We start from the raw sequence: 7,555 nt of genomic DNA, 5'->3' as shown, positions 1-7,555 counted from the left end.
CATTCAATAGGAAGAGAAAAGCAAGCCAAAAGTATTCAGTTGGAGATCTGGTGGCGATCAGAAGAACGCAATTTGGAGTTGGAATGAAGATAAAACCTAAATTCCTAGGTCCTTACAAGGTCACAACAATTAAGGGTAAAGATCGCTATGATGTGGAGAAACTCGACGACTTGGCGGAAGGACCGAGGAGAACCAGCTCGGCAGCAGATTTCATGAAGCCTTGGCCTGCAGGTGACAGCTCTGCTAATTAGAGAAGGTTTGTAGGTACACTATCACATAGCAAAAATTTTCATAGTGCAGTAGGTATTTTATTTCTTCTAAACTTTCAGTGCTGTGGCTGTGTGATGTAATATTGTTGCTACTTAAAAGGTTAATAATTTAATTAAGTGCCTGTTATATTTCTAAATAGTCTTGATTTATTGTACACTTTTATTCAAAATTAGCCATTATTGTGTATTGAGAGAATGTGTAATACTGAAACTTTACTATGTTGTGTTTTTTATTAGGATAAGAGTAAGATTATTTAAAAACGTTTGATGATACCTGCCTAACTTTTATTTTTATGAAAACTGTTCTTAATTTTGAGATGTTTGATGATACCTAACTTTTATTTTTAAGAAAACTGTCTTAATTTAAGATGTTTGATGACACCCAACTTTTATTTTTAAGAAAACTGTTCTTAATTTAAGATGTTTGATGATACCTAACTTTTATTTTATTATGAAAACTATTTGTTGTAAATTTTAAGATGTTTTGATGATACCTAACTTTTGCATGGAAGTGTTTGTTGCTGCCAGTCTATGCTATCATTGTATTTCTTAGCTCTGAGTTGTTGTTTGCTATACTTACCATAATTATTATACTTACTTGATTCATTGTAACTTTGTTTTGGTGGTCTGAGGGCAGACTTAACTTCAGGATGGCCGAGCTGTAGGATGACTGGGACGATGGAACGAACGGTACAGATTGTGTGTGAGTGAGATGATGTGAGTGAGATGGCATGAGAGGGGAAAGGAGAGAAGGAAGGGGGTAATGGCGAATGGTGTGTGACGGACGACGTGTGTGAGATAGTGAATATTTCTGTTAAAAATAGTTTAAAATAGTGGAAAATAATAATAAACTCAGTGTCTCAGTGAACTTGACGGATTTTATTTGTTTTACCCAACCTCAATTTCTACATATATGTATTATAAAATATATAAATAAGTTAAATAGAAAAATAAAATGTTTTTCGATTATTATTAAGTTAATTTTGAATATTCATGACGTAATAATATTATTTTGTTAATTTCCGAACGTTCCTTTTAAAGTATCATGTTTCTGAACGTTCGCGGTTTGACATTATATAGAGAGCGATTTTTTGAACGCGCACGCAACATGTCGAAACTTGTCCGCTTGACCATAACTTTTGTTTTGTATCTAACAATTTAAAGAAAATATAATTACTTTACACCGAGCTATTTGCCGTTTGAATCTGAGCCACCATCAATACTCAATACCATCAAGAACACTATCCAGAACATCAGGACTACGATTCCCAATACACGAAAGTCGTATGCTGACTGACGGAATACCGTGGTAAAACTACGATCACAAATAGACGAAGTACGTACAGTAACCAAATAAAACGTAGGGATTTACGCTAGTGATTAGTAAGTATATTTATTTAGGACATTAATAAGTAGTCTATATTTGTAGGTAATTAGAATAACACGACAAATGATTCAAATTACTGCCTTTAAAAGAGTTGTATTCATATTTACGAAGAGTATAGTGTAAAATATGTCATCGAAAAATGAAGTTAAATGAAATAACGTAATATCAAACCTTGCTTGGAAAAAACTACGTGATTATATTTACACCAAACCGTTACGCTAAAAGATTCGCAGAATAGGCAAGTAGCTGGAGTTACACCAAATAGTAACGCTACAAGATTCGTGGAATAACGAAGTAACTAGACGTACAACCACAGTCGTGTCGTATAATGTCGTGAAACATGTCAGTACGTTTACTTACGACTCGACCATCCTAAAAAACTTTCGTGTAAAATCAACGTAAGTGTTATTATGACTTTACTATATGGGAAAATTACAAAAAAAAAATCACGTATTTATACTTACTTTCTTATTATGGGGGAAAAATATTTTTATCAATGTTGCACAATTTCATTGTTTTTGTAATAATTTCTTCATTTTTACTGATATCTTAATGAAAATTTGTGAGAAGGTGTATTCGTGTACGCTGAATTGAATGGTGCAATCAAAAAAAAATGTCGCTAGTCCACTTACTGCGTTTTTCCACGGGGGGTGCGATTTCATTGTCGAGATTATTGTCGACGTAGTGAGTACCACAAGAAACAAGTTCTCTTCCATAAACTAAAAAGGAGGGCGTGTAACCGGTAGCCTCGTTTACAGAATTGTTTATTGCAAATTGGACCTGAGGAATAAAGGTGTCCCAAGTTCTATGATCATTTTCGACGAATGTAGAAATACAAGTCATTATTGTTCTATTATATCTTTCGACCGTGTTTATTTGTGGAGTGTATTTTGGTGTGAAAAATACATTTGGAATATTGTATTTTTTGAAAAACGCATCGGTCGCACCACTAATAAATTGACTGCCATTGTCCATGATTACAGTTTGTGGTACGCCGTGGACCAAAAACACTTGATTTTCTAATATTTTAATGACGATATCTGATGTTGTTCTTTTTACTGGAAAAATGAGACAGTATTTTGAGAAACAACATGTGACAACTAAAATGTAGCTGTTTTGTGCACGACTGACTGGAAGGGGACCTACGAGATCTATTGAAATCATTTGAAATGGTCGTGAGCATTGCTTAGGACGACCCATTTCTCCTAGGGTTTTGTGATTCTGCTGTTTGTATTCAAGGCATTTAATGCATGACCCAATGAACTTAACTACATCAGCGTGCATCCCTGGCCAAAAATAACGCAAGGCTATCCTTCGGTAAGTCTTGAAAATGCCTAAATGGCCTGCTGTAGGTTCGCTGTGATTTTCAGCCAAAACCTGTTCGCGAAGTTCTATTGGTACGACTTCTTTCCATGAGAACTCTGAAGTGAGCTCGCACTTATTTTTGGTCAGTCTATATAGTGTATTGTTATTAATGTAGTAATTTGGAAATTTGTGAGGTGTATTAAGCACCCCGTTAAAGACATCTTTGTACCAATCATCACTTGTAGTGTTAAAAGCATTAGAGGTTAAAATAGCATTAACAGGGACCGCTCTGGAGAGAGCGTCTGGAATAACGTTATCTACACCGCGCCTATGCTTAATTTCAAAATCGAAGGCCGACAAACGAACTCCCCAACGCGCCAACCTTCCAGTAGGATTGGTTATAGACAAGAACCATTTTAATGCGCTATGGTCTGTATAGACAGTGAACTGCTTTCCGTTCTCCAAATAACACCTCCAGTGTTCGATTGCGGTGATGACAGCTAAGGTTTCGCGCTCGGTTATGCTGTAATTTCTTTCTGCTTTGGCCAGTGACTTGCTCATGTAAGCTATTGGATGCTCCTTGCCATTTATGGTCTGGGTCAACATGCCACCGACACCATAATTTGACGCATCAGTATGCACCTCGAAAGGCAATGAGTAGTCTGGACAAGAAAGAACAGGCGCTGAAACCAAGGACGCTTTTAGCTTCTGAAATGCCGAATCTGCTTCTGGTGTCCATTCAAATGGTGGCGCTCCTTTTTTATTTGACGTTAATTTATTCAAGGGACCAGCTACAGTGCTGAAGTTAGGGACAAAACGACGATACCAGGTAGCTGTTCCAAGAAAACGCTTGAGCTCCTTGCGATTGGTTGGAGATGGGTAATTGAGAATTGCCTCGACTTTCTCCGGATCAGTCCGCAAACCCGCACTATCAACGACATAGCCAAGGTATCGTAGTTGACTACTAAAAAAATTACACTTCTCAAGGTTAATAGTAAGGTTTGCCTGTTTAAGTTTATCAAGCACCCGTAACAGTAAGGAAACATGGCTATTGAAATCTTGGGAAACGATGATGATGTCATCAAAATAACAGAATACCTTAAGCTCAAATTCCCTAAAGAGGAGGTCAACAAGCCGCTGTTGAGTTGCTGGCGCATTAGTGAGACCGAATGCAGTGCGTTTAAAACGTAAGGTACCTCTGCCAGGTACATAGAATGCAGTTTTATCTCTATCTTTTTCTGCTATTGGTATTTGCCAGAAGGCCTTTGACAAGTCGATGCTGGACAAATAACGAGCATCTCGAAGGTTGTCGAGAATTTCTGAAACGTATGGCAAACTGTATGCATCGCGTTTAGTTATTGAATTCAGTTTACGACTATCCAGGCAAAAACGAGGTTGGCCATTCTTCTTGGTAACAAGGAGGACAGGCGAAGACCAAGCGCTTTCACAAGACTCGACGACATCTAGAGACAACATTTCATCGACTTGTTCAACCAGAATGCGTTGTTTTTCCGGTGACATGCGGTAATAGCGCTGTCGAATCGGTTGTGCGTCGCCGGTGTCTATGTGATGCGCTATGATGTTTGTTTTACCTAAACCTTTCCGCTCTGAAGAGATGTCTTTAAATTGCTCAACAACGTTATCCGCTAATCGCTGCTGTGTTTCGCTCAAATTGTTATAATCGTGTAAATGTGTGTTTGTTTCACTTTGGTTTGGTGTCTGGTGTATGCTACCTAAGTATTTTTGACATATTTTAAAATCTCGCCAAAAATCGATGCCTAGTATGAGGTTATCATAAACGGATGGGATTACAAAAGCTTTTATGGTATGGCATTTGTTATCGAACTTAAAGGGCACAAGAATGTGTCCGATGCATTGCAGTAATTGTCCGCCAGCCGCTTGTATTGTCATACTGGTATCATTCCGCATTATCAAACCACGATTTAGTAAAGGTAAATGTGCATCGTTGCCAATTATTGTAACTGCCGAACCTGAATCGAGAAGACCATAAATTTTGATATCATTAATTTCGACAGAGACGTAAGGTCTAATATCATTTTCTGGTCTTTTATTCAGAATTGTGTTGACCCTATAAGATTTAAAGAAGTTATTGATAGTTTTGAGCCAGATATTCCATTCTGCTTTTACAAACTTATTCTTACTCGGGTACACACAATTCTGATTAATTAGTTTTTTGAAGTCGAAGACGAGTTTTTATTTTTATTACAGTCAGGACATTGTGGTGTCTTGACATCCTTTCGACCACAGACGAAGCAAACGATAATATCTTTATTAGCCGTACACTGACGTAAGTTATGTGTATCTATGCGGCATCGAGGACAGAAGCGCTTCTTAACGTCTTTTGTGTTTGTGTTTATAGCATCTAAGTTCTCATATTTTGTTTTATTGTAATTATTTTTGTAATTTGTGTAGTTTGTTTTATGTTGATTATTTTTATTTGAATTTGTGCCACCAGTATACGCAAATTCCGGGGCTAAAGTATCTGCAGTTAGTTTGGCTGGCTCATGAAAGTGAGCTAGGCGTGACTGGTAATTTTCATAATTACGACATATGTTTCTTAGTGACCCTATATCTTTGATTTCAGGTACGGCTGCTAAAGTGCTTGTGTAAGCAGGCCTGATATTATGCAGAATGATTTCTAGCTTATCCTCTTCTGACATGGACTTTGTCAATCGAGAAAACATACCTGACATTATGGAAAGATAAATTGTGATGTTCTCTGTTTCACCTTGGGTGCGTGATCGTATTTCCGAAAGGAGCCTATAATCGTAGTCCGCCAGATCAAAGTCCTGTTTTAATAAAACTACCAGACTATTCCAATCCTTCACATTGTCTATAACGCTCCTATACCAGTGGAGGGCGTCACCTGTAAATATTTCTGTACAATACGACAGAAGTTTAGAATCGTCAATGTTCCTTGCTTTGCAAAATTCTGTAACGCGTTGTATAAACGTTCGCACACATGTCTTGCCATCAAATTTAAGTTTGGTGATTTCACTAGAAATTCCGCGTTCACAAGTAACCTTAATGTTCATAGAACTATTAGCCTCCTGCTCACTACTCTGGACGTCAAGGGGGTCAACGACACTGTCCTTGATATCGTCATAACGTTTGTACAATTTCCTAAATAATTTTACATATGAATCCTTGACTGTGTTATATTGTGCATCCTCGTCTAGTTGTACACGTTTAAGACGATGATAAACGTGATGCAATAAATTTTGAGTACGTAAAAGTGTACTCTTGTCCAGCAACTCTTCGGATTCTAATACAGCCGAAATGACAATGGGCACTTTTGTATGAAACTTGGTCCAAGAACCTCCACTGATGAGACTTATATGTAATGAAAGCTTATGCTTTCCCTATGATTCTGGCAAAGTTCTATCAGATTCTGTCCCGGGGTTCTTTTTTTACGGCCATGTTTGTCCTGGCTAAAAATGTGATAAAATACAGTGGGAGCTAAAATCGACTCAAGATTTGTTGCTGGATAACTAAGTCTACATAAATAATTATGTATCATATTGTATATCATTTTAAAGAGGATCTTTTCCAAAATCCGAAACATAAAAAAAAAAAACAAAAAAAAACTTTTTGTAAGCGAATTATAGTCAATTTATATCTGCAGCGCCATTGTTTCTCGGTAGCTAAGTTCAAGTTTCATGCCTTTTACCCCTTCCAAAAGTATCTTACCGATTTTTTTTTATATTGCTTCCGGAATTTGATCTGAGTGATAATAACAAGAAAAATAAATAGACTCCTCTCCGATAGAGACCGCCTAAGCTATTGCCTATTGCAAGAAATCGTCATCATTAGCAAGTCATTACGGTATTGCATATTATAAGCTTATCAGCAACTTGGAACTTGGTCCAAGAACCTCCACTGGTGAGACTTGCATGTAATGATAGCTTATACTTGTCCTATGATTCTGGCAAAGTTCTATCAAACTCTGCCCTAGGGTTTTTTTACGGCCATGTTTGTCCTGAGTGTACAGTAGTGGACTGCAAAATCACCTCAGGATTTGTTGTCGAAAAACTATTTAACAAATCTATATACATAATTATATATCATAATGTATATCAATTTTAAAGGGGAAGGTTACCAGAATCAGAAACACATATAAAAAAAAATGCATTAAGTATGTAAACGACTTTTAGCCAACTCACGTCCGTAGCACCATTTTTCTCAGCAGCTACGTACGAGTTTCGCGCCTTCCAACCTTTCCAAAGAAGCCCAATCATTTTTTCCTTCTTCTGATATTGCATTCTTAACCTGACAAGTGACAACAACAAGAAATAAAATAGATACCATTCCGATAGAGGCCGCGTAAGCTATGGACCTATTGCAAGATAACGTACTCAAAGGCTAGTCATTATAATCCAACAGACGTAACATGATTAGAATGCGGCGGGACGGAAATGTAGTACATCGCCTTATGCGAAAGAGACGAAATATGTGTCTCTTTAACACTAACAGTATACAGCTTAGTACGAGAGAAACAAGAAATAAGTCATTCTAATCAAGATGCAATACAATGACTCTATTGTATACAAAAGAAACACATTTATTAAACAAG

At 37.1% G+C, this 7,555-nt stretch overlaps 1 long non-coding RNA gene across 1 annotated transcript; it reads right to left on the bottom strand.

Moving 5' to 3' along the window:
- Positions 1-299: 299 nt before the first annotated feature.
- Positions 300-1,016, bottom strand: LOC126381086 (uncharacterized). Its single transcript, XR_007568671.1, has 2 exons — positions 764-1,016; positions 300-703 (listed from the first exon to the last, which is right to left on the bottom strand). It is a non-coding gene; the product is annotated as an uncharacterized LOC126381086 (long non-coding RNA).
- Between the last annotated feature and the right edge of the window lie 6,539 nt (positions 1,017-7,555).

This window comes from Pectinophora gossypiella, unplaced genomic scaffold, assembly GCF_024362695.1.
Source record: "Pectinophora gossypiella unplaced genomic scaffold, ilPecGoss1.1 Pgos_35, whole genome shotgun sequence".
Lineage (NCBI taxonomy): Eukaryota > Metazoa > Arthropoda > Insecta > Lepidoptera > Gelechiidae > Pectinophora > Pectinophora gossypiella.
This window is presented reverse-complemented; position numbering and strand designations above follow the sequence as displayed.